Genomic DNA, 12,363 nt, shown 5'->3' on the forward strand with positions numbered 1-12,363 from the left:
CATGGGAACAATTGAAAAAGGAAAGAGAATAACATGCATGGCGACGTTGCATATTTGGAGTCATTAATAGAAATAGGAGAGAGAAATCAGAAATAAATGCCTCATGATTTGTATACATTCATGTTCTTAGGTATATGGAAAAAAAATCGTGCGTGTATTAATAGGAGGTATACGGTACTGTTATGTGGGACGTATTTTTTCAACACTATCTAATTTAAACAAAATGGTAGTGATGTGTTTAAGGAGAATAATTCATAGTTCACATATTAGACCAAATATCTCATGCATATCCATAAATTTCACATACCCACAGTTGTCTCGTGGCTGAAACATTTCCGCTTTTATTATCAGATACCTATTAGAAAACTATCGTATAAAAATGCAATGCGTTTTTTTGTCACTTTACAAAAGCATTCCAAATCGAATACCCACAAATATTTTAAAATATTGTGGGTATGTCATATCCAATGCATTTTACATTATAAAAGTAAATAAGTGTGACATATTTAAAATATATAAAGAACAGTTGCCATATTTAAAATATATAAAAAATGATATAACAAGAAAACTAGCAAAACTATCGACATGCCTAGAAATTATTAAACAACACAATAAATAAAAAATGATATGACCATCAGTTCTTTATACACAGTAGAGAGTATGTGATACGTACGATGAATATATCATACAAAAATGGCTATCTAGTAATTAGGATATAACGTCCATTTTTTGCGGGAATAGAATATAACGTCCATACAAAAACTTGCGACTCAATGTAAATATTTTAAGAATTGAAGGTATCATATACCCACAGATGTTTAAGACATTTAAGAAAATTACAGGTATTATATACCCACAGTATGAGACCAGACGTATGTAGGTATTTTTTTTTCATCGAGCCCAACATTATGTATATCTCCATCAGTTCTTCATAGATAGTGGAGAGTATGTCACACCTACGTATATCCTTTGAGCCCAATGTACCATGTATCTCCATCAGTTCTCCATACGTATGCCCTTTGATTTTGTATATTTCTTTGGTATATCATTTCCATCTACCGTACCTTGGTTATATCAAGCATGTCGTCTCTATTAAGGTATATATTTTTATTTTGGACAGAATCAAAGGACGATCATGCATGCAAGGGAAGTTATGGATGGATGTATTGTTTGGAAACAAATGCATGCGTGCCAGTATCACATATGGAAAATCTTGCATGCAAAATTTAATGAGTTTGAATCCGCGAGGCATTAATGAAAAGCCAGCTAGGTGCCCAGGCACCTAGGTGCCCAGGCACCTAGGTGCCCCAAACATTTTACCTATATATATATATATATATATATATATATATATATATATATATACAGCCGGTCTATTCTGCAAATATTAGCAGAATAACTATTCTGATAACACTTCCGCACTGCACACTCAACGCAAGTGCACGTCATTCTCTGAACCAAGTGTGCTGCAGTACTCACACGAGTGAACTTCTCGTCGGAAAAAACTGCACGCGTTGTTTTTCGGTAATGTTTTCGCTCTAGCTTTCACCGTTTATGGGAATGAGGCGTGTAATATACCGTTGGAAAGCTATGGATTAGGCGCAACTTCGACATGTTGAACACTTTTCGAGATTCCACACGATTTAAGAGCAGTTTTGAAAATGGTGCGGCCCATGACGAGTGGCAGCGAGCGTTTATTCATGATTTCTTCTAAACCGCTCATCGGAACGAAGCAAATGATGCACCGTTGGAAAGATATCGTCGAGGCGCACCTTTTTCATATCTATCATTTTCTCTAATTCGTTACGGTTTAAGAGCAGTTTCAAATTTACAAAATCGCGGAATTCTGTTTTTTTAAATCAAATTTTCAGTACTGTTTTCGCTTCAGTTTTTTAACCATTTGTCGAAACGAGGCGTGTAATATACTGTTGAAAATCTATGGACGAGACGCAACTTTCATATGTTGAAATGTTTTTGAGATTCCTTATGTTTTTAAGTTAATTTTGAAAATCGTGTGGCGGACGATGAGTGGCAGCGGCCTTTTTTGTGAAATTTTTACAAACCGGTTGTCGAAATGATTCAAATGATATGTCGTTGGAAAGATATCGACGAGACGCAACTTTTTCATGTGGAACACTCTCTCTAATTCCTTACGGTTTAAGAGCAGTTTTAAATTTACTGAAATGCGGACACTCTGTTTTTCGCGACACCCAAATCGACGTGGGTACTTCATTCGACTGAAAACCGCACTGCATCGGACGAAAAACCGCACTGCATCAGACGTGTTAGAGAACTGCATGATTTCTTTTGTCGGATGTAAATTTTCTCACACGAGTTTTTATTGTTTTCTTTTTACTTTTTTTTACGAACGAGAGTGGACCGCAGAGCCCAGGCCAAGTGAGCCGCGACATATATCAAAGTGAACCACATTACTATTTTATTGTTTCACTAATTTTTAACACTTTCATGTTGGGCGCAAGTGAACAGCATCACTCTCAAAACTGAACCACATCCGCGGACCAAACGCACTGCAGGTGTTGACGTAGTCGACTAAATTTTAGAACACATGAAACAAATTGCGCCATCGCACCATCACATCAAACAAATTTATTCAAGACCGTGAGCATCGTGCCATCGCACTGCAAGCACCCTACTGCACACCCGTCCGCACCGCTGTGAAGACCCAGGCGAACTGCAGTGTTGCGCCCAAACAAAATATATATATATATATATATATATATATATATATATATATATATATATATATATATATATATATATATATATATATAGCCGATCTATTCTGCTAATATTAGCAGAATAACTATTCTGATAACACTTCCGCACTGCACACTCAACGCAAGTGCACGTCATTCCCTGAACCAAGTGTGCTGCAGTACTCACACGAGTGAACTTCTCGTCGGAAAGAACTGTGCGCGTTGTTTTTTTTTATATTGTTTTCGCTCTAGCTTTCACCGTTTATGGGAATGAGGCGTGTAATATACCGCTGAAAAGCTATGGATTAGGCGCAACTTCGACATGTTGAACACTTTTCGAGATTCCACACGGTTTAAGAGCAGTTTTGAAAATGGTGCGGCCCATGACGAGTGGCAGCGAGCGTTTATTCACTATTTCTTCTAAACCGCTCGTCGGAACGAAGCAAATGATGCACCGTTGGAAAGATATCGTCGAGGCGCACCTTTTTCATATCTATCATTTTTCTAATTCGTTACGGTTTAAGAGCAGTTTCAAATTTACAAAATTGCGAATTCTGTTTTTTTAAATCAAATTTTCAGTACTGTTTTCGCTCCAGTTTTTTAACCGTTTGTCGAAACGAGGCATGTAATATACTGTTGAAAATCTATGGACGAGGCGCAACTTTCATATGTTGAAATGTTTTTAAGATTCCTTATGTTTTTAAGTTAATTTTGAAAATCGTGTGGCGGACGATGAGTGGCAGCGGCCGTTTTTTGTGAAATTTTTACAAACCGGTTGTCGAAATGATTCAAATGATATGCCGTTGGAAAGATATCGATGAGACGCAACTTTTTCATGTGGAACACTCTCTCTAATTCATTACGGTTTAAGAGCAGTTTGAAATTTACTGAAATGCGGACACTCTGTTTTTCGCGACACCCAAATCGACGTGGGTACTTCATCCGACTGAAAACCGCACTGCATCGGACAAAAAACCGCACTGCATCAGATGTGTTAGAGAACTGCATGATTTCTTTTGTCGGATGTAAATTTTCTCACACGAGTTTTTGTTGTTTTCTTTTTACTTCTTTTTTTACGAACGAGAGTGGACCGCAGAGCCCAGGCCAAGTGAGCCGCGACATATATCAAAGTGAACCACATTACTATTTTATTGTTTCACTAATTTTTAACACTTTCATGTTGGGCGCAAGTGAACAGCATCACTCTCAAAACTGAACCACATCCGCGGACCAAACGCACTGTAGGTGTTGACGTAGTCGACTAAATTTTAGAACACATGAAACAAATTGCGCCATCGCACCATCGCATCAAACAAATTTATTCAAGACCGTGAGCATCGCGCCATCGCACTGCAAGCACCCTACTGCACACCCGTCCGCACCGCTGTGAAGACCCAGGCGAACTGCAGTGTTGCACCCAAACGAAATCTGGAAAGACACCAAACATATTCCTGAACTTCAACAATTACATAGCCGTACCGCAACTTCTGTTGTTGAGGAAGAAGAGAACCACCACGCCGTCTTTGCCGGTGTCGCGAACACCCTGGTTCCCGGTGCGGCAGAGCCCGTCCTCGCCTCAGACATAGCAACAAGAAAAGGAGCGGCGCAACTAGCGCCATGGAGTCTCGCAATGAACTGCAAACAAATATTGAGTGAGCTGCAACAAAAAGCAAAGGAGCTACTAAATGAAAACACTACAAAATGCAAGAACATGCCAAATGCACTGCAGGGAACATGCTCGCCCGCCGAACTGCATTGGGAACATACAGAGTTAGACGCCCTGTGGTGGAGTTGGCTATGGGCCATTAGGCAAACAAATACTCGCACAAATATGGGATGATGTCCATGGGAGTACAATATAAACACACGAATACAAAAGCCCCAGCGGATATGGCCATCATCTTGGGCTGCATGTAGATGGGCACCACATTGCAAACCCACGCCCGCGTGCCGCACGACCACACTGATGGAACTGCACACCATACTGAAAAATGCATTACCTTGCCAACAGAGAACCCGTCCTCACCTCACACAGAGCAGTAGGAGAAAGCACGGCCAGCGCCATGGATCTCACAGTGAACAGCAAAATGAAATTCAGCGAGCTGCAAATAAATATCAAGACGAGCTTCAAAAAGAGCAGCAAAAACAAGTGTTTTCTGAACTGCATGGGGCGGCCGTTGACCTTCAGCTCCAGCTCAGCGGATTTCTAGTGCAAAATGTACTTCCTTTTTAGAAACAAAATAAGGAGAATTTTGAGTTTTCAAAGAAATAATTACAAGTGAACCCCATGGCACACAAGTGAACGACTGCAAAAAGTAAAGGCACTGCATCCTCGGCCAAAAAACAAAAAGTGAACTACACGTCTGTGCTGCTCCAGCCGCTAGCGGCTCGCCGGAGAAATGCAGTGGCCACACCACCGGTGAATTTGTTTTTGTCGAACTGCACGCCATCGTTGGCTGTTCTTCACAACGCCGGTTGGCCGAACTGCACTGAATCTTTCCTCCCAATATAAAAAAGTAAACTACAACATCGATGCTCGCGTGTTTTCTTGTTCGTTAGTGGGGAACAAACAAGGAGCATCACCTGGCCGGGACGACGGACTGCATCCGCAACGGCAAGCTGCACTCTCACACGCTTTCTCACAGCACGCCTTGTTGCGAGGAAGAAGTCGAAGGGCGGCGATGTGGGATGCAGGGTCTTGCATCCGGCTGTGTCCATGGTCCGGAGCCACTGCCGCAAGCAAACGCGGCCTGACATGTCGGCATGCTAGGAAGGGGCGCGCGCTACGGCCAACACATGGGAATATCCTCGCTGGCTCTGAGCTGCATGCCGCACACACTGCACAGCACAACCCACGAAACGAACTGCATCAGGTGCCTCGACCATCTTCAGGCCAGCTTGGTAGAGGGGAGGGGAGGCAGGAGAGCTCGTCGGGGGGGTGGGAAGCAGTAGAGATCGCCGGCGGGCAGGGGAGCACGAGAGCTCGCCCGGGGAATGGGGGACCTGCGCCATGCAGCCAGAGGAGCTAAATCTTGGGACGGGGGTAGGCGCTCCTGGCCCAGATTTGGAGACCACCAGGGCGCGCCGTCGCGGGGAGGGGCACAAGGGCCGGGGTGAGGGGGCACCTCGCCTCTGTTTGCGATGCACGCGTCGCCGGGCAAGCACGGGAGGAAGGATCCCGCCGGATCCGACGATCGCGCGGCCGGGTTAGGTGTCTGGGAAGGGTTGGGAGGCGGATCCCGCCGGAGAAGGTGGGACGGTGGGACGACGGCTCAGGTGGGGCGGGCCTCACCGGAGAAGGTGGGGAGGGTGGTTGGTGGCTCATGGGACGGTGGCTCGGGGTGGGCCGCGCCACGCCGGAGATGGTGGGGAGGGTGGGACGACGGCTCGAGGTGGGTCGCGCCGCGCCGAAGACAGTGGGGAGGGTGGGATGGCGGCTCGGGGTGGGCCGCACGCGCCGGAGACGGTGGGGAGGGTGGGGGTGGGTGCGTGCGTCGGAGAAGGTGGGGATGGTAGGGGCGGCGGCTCGGGGTGGAGCACAGGTGCGGGGCGGGTTGGGGAGGATGTTGAGGACGAGGCAGGAGGAAGATGGTGGAGGTAGGTTGGGCCATGGGAGAAGGGAGGTTGGGTATGTGTTGGGCGCTGTACGTCGGGGTGTTATCATAATAGACCCACCCTATATATATATCATAATAGACCCACTATATATATATATATATATATATATATATATATATATATATATATATATATATATATATATATATATATATCATTTATTAAGAGTGTTATTCTGCTAACACCTCCCGCTTATTCTGCTAACACCGAAGGAACTACCCCCGCCCACCCCGACCCGCACAAAAAACACCTCCACCTTCTCCACATCTCGCTGCCCCTGCCCCACGACCTCATCTTCTCGACCCCCACCCCCCTTCTCCACCAAATTCCACCGCCGGAGCCCCGCCTCCTCCTTCCGCTGCCTCCATTGGAGCCCCACCCCACCCCCGCCTCCTTCCTCCAGCACGACAGGAGACCGTCCTCCACCACCATCCTCCATCTGCCGGCGCGCCCCCAACCCCCTCCGCGCTGGCGCACCCCACGGCCATGGCGGGAACCGGCCACCACTGGCCCCGCGCGCGAGGTCTCCTCCACAGGATCCGGCCTCCTTCCTCCAGCACGGCAGGAGAGCCTCCTCCACAACCCTCCTCCATCTGCCGGCGCGCCCCCAACCCCCTCCACGCCGGCGCACCCCGCGGCCATGGCGGGATCCAGCCATCACTGGCCCCTGGCGAGGCCTCCTCCACAGGATCCGGCTGCCACGGCCATCTATGCGGCTAGAAACAAACGGATCCGGCCGCCAACCGCCGCTCATCCCCCTCCCCCTTCCTCGCCGTCATTCCATTCCGGTGGATCCGACTCGTGCCGCTGTGCACTGCCCACCTCCTCTGCAGTTCAGTGGCACTCGTGTTGTTGCTCGTCTGCGAGACCTTGGCCTCGTCCCCAACCAGGATATGGTCCCCGTCGGACTGGCCTCCCCGCACCAAGCTTCTCCTCCGTCAAGCTCGCGGCAGGCCACGTGGGTGCAGTTTTCCCGTACTTCCCGACGTGGTTAGGTCGCCTCAGTGCTGCAATGTGGTTCCCTCGTGCATGCAGTTTTAGGCCCCCCTCCCCCGTGCTATTTTTTGTGGAGGGCAGAGCTGTTCAGGTGGCACTCCGATGCAGCTCGGTTGCGGAAGGGAGGGCGGCGATGACCTATAGTCATGGCGGTTGAATGTCTTGGTGCTGCTCCAGCGCCCGTCTCTGCTTCAGCTCCCCTGTAACTCAAGCAGTTCGCCGGAGCAACCCCCGCAGCACTTTCCTCCTTGATCTGTAGATCGGTAACATGCCCCCTTCCATGCCGCAGCTTGTTTGAGTGGTTGTCACTGTCCACACCACAAATCGTGGAGCCATGGTCATGTTGTCGAGTTCGCCTGTATTTGTACTCCATCACACGGGCATGTGCATTACACATCGCTCCCCGTCCGTGTTCAGCTCCAGCTCCCTTGGATCAAGCTCGATCATGTCGCAGTGCAGCTCACTATGCCTAAAGTTGTAGCTCGGGAACGAACGAGATGTGCAGCTGACATTACATAATTGTGCAGCTCACTATACATAATTGTGCAGCTCGCTGGACCCTGTTTGAAGTTCTAAAAAAAGTGCAGCCCCCTAGTGGTTCACTTTGTTAAAAAAAGGAGAAAGAAATCCCCACGGGAGGTTCACTTCTTTCTCTAAAATGCAATTTGTTTTGTTTGTGGGACGATTGGAAAAAGTAGTTCACTCCAATTTGTGTAGCAGCTCATTACCCCTATGCATGAAGTGTAATTTTTTTCGTGTGTTTCAAAAATCAGTCGATTACATCAACACATGCAGTGTGTTTGGTCCTTGAATGTGGTTCACTTTTGAGAGTGATGTTGTTCACTTGCACAAAGTGTGGAAGTGTGAAAAAAATTAGCAAAAAAAATAGTAATGCGGTTCACTTCCATGTATGTCGAGGTTCATTTGCACTCGTCTCTGCGGTCCACTCTCGTTCATAAAAAATGTTTTAAAAAAGAAAACAAAAACTCGTTCGGGAAAATTTGCATCCAACAAAAAGGAATCATGAAGTTCGCTTGACTGTCTGATGCAGTGCGGTTTTCTGTCCGAAGCAGTGCGTTCTTCTGTCGTTCATAAAAAAATGACAACAGAAACTCACAAAAGCTCATCTGAGAAAATTTATGCCGACAAGAAAATCATGAAGTTCGCTTGACTCTCTGATGCAGTGCGGTTTTCCGTCCGAAGCAGTGCTTTCTTCGGTATTTCATAAAAAAATGACAACAAAAACTCACAAAAAGCTCATCTGAGAAAATTTACGCCCGACAAAACAAATCATGAAGTTCGCTTGACTGTATGATGAAATGCGGCTTTCCGTCCGAAGCAGTGCGTTCTTTAGTCGTTCATAAAAAATTGACAACAAAAACTCACAAAAAAGCTCATCTGAGAAAATTTACGCCCGATAAGACAAATTATGAAGTTCGCTTGACTGTCTGATGCAGTGCGGTTTTCTGTCCGAAGCAGTGCGTTCTTCTGTCTGATGCAGTACACACGTCGGTTTTGGTGTCTCGAAAAACAGAGTATCCGCATTTTTAGTGATTTTAAAACTGCTCTTAAACCGTAAGGAATTAGAGAGCGTGTTCTACATGAAAAAGTTGTGCCTCGTTGATATCTTTCCGATGATGTATCACTTGCATCATTCCGCTGAGCGGTTTGAAATTTTTTATGAAAAAATGGCCGCTGCCACTCATCATTCGCCGCATGATTTTCAAAATTAACTTAAAAACATAAGGAATCTCAAAAACATTTTAACATATGAAAGTTGCACCTCGTCCGTAGCTTTCCAACGGCGTATCACACGCCTCATTTCGACAAACGGTTCAAAAACTAGAGCAAAAGCAGAACCGAAAATTTGAATTTTTTTGAAAAACAGAGTTCCGCGATTTAGTAAATTTGAAACTGCTCTTAAACCGTAACGAATTAGAGAAAATGATAGATATGAAAAAGATGCGCCTCGACGATATCTTTCCAACAGCGTATCATTTGCTTTATTCCGATGAGCGGTTTAGAAAAAATCGCGAAAACACGCTCGCTGCCACTCGTCATGGGCCGCACTATTTTCAAAACTGCTCTTAAACCGCGAGGAATCTTGTGTCACCCCGGCTCAGAGAAAACCGGAACGCCCTGTATTCCAGCCCAGAGATCGAGGAGGAGTCTTCTGGAATATGGCACTGCTCAGCATAGAACAAACCAGCTTCTATTATTACACGAATATGAATACAAGGTCTCCGATATTACAATAAATAACCTCGGTACGGCGACACTACGCCTGCCACTGTTGTTCTATGCAAGCAGCAGAACAACTCGATGCAGCGGAAGAACTCTAGCAGCGGAACAACGACGACGGTGGTGAACTCCACTCCGCAGGGACTCTGGCTAGAACGCTTATCCTAGCTCGCACGAACGGAAACCACGACAAGCAAGCAATCAAATCCGGCATGACCTGCAAACTGGCATGACACGTCAGGTCAGTACATTGAATGTACTTGCAAGCTCACAATAAACCAGAAGCATTCAAGGCAGACAACAGCATGGCAATTACAGGTTAGGCAAAATTTAACATGATATCATCAGAACAATATAGCATGAACAACTTGAACATGATACAGTTAACACAACATGAACATGGCATGAACATATTAATCCGACAAAACTATCATGCAACAGAATGTCACTACATGCACCACTTATTCTGCTCGGGCTACCTTGTAACCATCACATGCATCACTTACCGACCTCGGACATCACACAATCATCTTAGGATCAAATCAAGCTTGGTATAAACAATACCATAGTAATCATTAAATGACCATAAGGAGCTTGATCTTTACTCGCACAACATCACGAATATACAACAACTCGGTATCCTCGATACCACCGTGATCCTTGCGGCGATCACAACCCGACCAACACTTGGCCCGTGATCCTTACAGCGATCACAACCCGACCTACACTTGGCCCGTGATCCATACGGCGATCACAACCCGACCAACACTTGCCCCGTGATCCTTACGGCGATCACAACCCGACCACTAAATGGCCCGTGATCCTTACGGCGATCACAACCAACTTATCTCATGGTTATTAAGCACATTATTCTTATTACTGTTGACTCCTGGTGTGACCTAATTTCGACCTGGGCCCTTATCCGCGGGCGCGGCTATCGATAGATTTAATATACACTCTGCAGAGGTTAGTACACTGTACCCACACTACGGAACCCATGGCCTCGCACTCCCATTCGGGTGGACCAACGGCGTTCCGACAAAACCGATCTACTGCCATGATACTCTCCCGGCCACTCCGACCAACTCCCCTCTAGGCTAAGTCATGGGTGGCCCCGTGTCTACCTCAAGACACAACGACCACCGTCGTGGCCCGTCCCACTCTGGGACCCGGATCCAAAAACTAACTCAACAACGGGCACACAAGTCTTATGTCCGCCTACCTGATCAGGGTAGCGCGTGCCCATAACCTTCCCTCGTTGGAGGCACCGGCGAGAGGCACGACAATAGACCCAATTAGGACCGTCCCATACCGGTAAGCGTGGTTGCACTGGTCAGCATCGATTCAGCGGCACCATGACTCAGCCAACATTTGTTCAAGTTCAATTTAATCCGGTTAACTTGAATGCAAATATACTGAGCCATGATAAAATACATGAACATGATAGCAACATAATCATGAGGGTATCGCATAACTATCCACCATATCAACAATAAATCATATCCACTGAGCATGGCATACTGACTAGCATGACCATCACCAACATCAACATGTACCACTAGCAATCATAAACATATGAAAGGAGATACTAGCAGGTAGAACATGATAACAGAGCACAAGACAACATAGCACAAAAGTGAACATGCAACTCTAAACATTACCGGAACAGCGATAACCATCTTTTCAACAAGCAAACATTTAGTAAAGATTCAAGTTGAAAACCATGGCTACTGCATGACTATCATGAAATTGGGTATTGTGGCTTGCCTGGGGATGAAGAAGGCACCGGGGAGAAGTGCGGTGAAGCCGCGGAAAGATTTGCCGGAAACAGTTCTCTCTCGGAGGGGGCTGTTTACATGCAAGGGCAAAAAGGTCATTTTCACAATGTCAAACCATAGTGAAAATGAAACCAACAGAAAGAGCTCGACGATACGAAGAAGTGAGCATTGGTTTCACCTTAAACGGAGTTACGGTTGCGGAGTTATGAGGTGTAGAAGATCAGGGACCAATCTGTGAATATTTTCATCACCAACGGGTCCCTGGGAGGAAAAACTGAAAGCGCATAAGGATAAACATGTTTTCTGACAGTGAAAACGTATTCTGAACCGCAGTAGAAGGTAAATACGTTTTCACAAAAGAAAAGCGTACCCGGGGGAAACCCGTCTCCACTTATCCACGTGGGCTGAGGCGCCTGGGCCACTGGCGCGTGGGACCCAAGGGCAGGGGGCAGGGGGGCAGCGAGGTCGTCCTCTTCCTCCCGCGCCTCTGTTCCTCCCGTGGAACAGAGCGGGACAGAGGAGGGAAGCGGCCAAGGGGCCGGCCGGCTCCGGTGATCCCCGGCCAGGCCGAGGGTACCGGCGGGACCGCGGGGCTGCGCTGCACCCGTTCAGAGGGAGCACGGCCGCCGGGGAGGAGAGGGCTGGAGGGGAGAGGCGACGCCATGGGAGGGCAGAGGCGGCTCGGCGGAGGTGGTGTTCGTCGGAGCAGGGCGCTCCGGCGAGGGCTGAGGAGTCGGGGCGGCTCGCGAGGACGAGGGGGAGGCCGTGGTGATGTCGGGGAGGCACGAGGAGGCTCGGGATGGCCAGAGGATGCAGTGGCCGAACGACGGCGACGCGGCCACGGAACTCTCAGGCGAGGGGCAAGGGGTTTGCGCGAACTGCGAGGAGGTGGGGGAGATCGAGGACAACACCCGGGGAGGAGGGGATGCTCGAGCTGGCCGGAACCAAGGAGGAACCGCGGCGGCCGAGGCGAACAGAGGCGAACTCCGGCGAGATGTCGTGGCTCTGGTGGG

At 47.5% G+C, this 12,363-nt stretch overlaps 2 long non-coding RNA genes across 2 annotated transcripts; both read right to left on the bottom strand.

Moving 5' to 3' along the window:
• Positions 1-4,020: 4,020 nt before the first annotated feature.
• LOC120975005 (uncharacterized) lies at positions 4,021-6,346 on the bottom strand. The gene is made up of 2 exons (XR_005770786.3): positions 5,301-6,346; positions 4,021-4,352 (listed from the first exon to the last, which is right to left on the bottom strand). It is a non-coding gene; the product is annotated as an uncharacterized lncRNA (long non-coding RNA).
• Positions 6,347-9,521: 3,175 nt separating this feature from the next.
• LOC123497339 (uncharacterized) lies at positions 9,522-12,363 on the bottom strand. Its single transcript, XR_006671029.2, has 4 exons — positions 11,721-12,363; positions 11,529-11,611; positions 11,340-11,420; positions 9,522-9,796 (listed from the first exon to the last, which is right to left on the bottom strand). It is a non-coding gene; the product is annotated as an uncharacterized lncRNA (long non-coding RNA).

The sequence above is a fragment of the Aegilops tauschii genome, chromosome 2 (assembly GCF_002575655.3).
Source record: "Aegilops tauschii subsp. strangulata cultivar AL8/78 chromosome 2, Aet v6.0, whole genome shotgun sequence".
Classification (NCBI taxonomy): Eukaryota; Viridiplantae; Streptophyta; class Magnoliopsida; order Poales; family Poaceae; genus Aegilops; species Aegilops tauschii.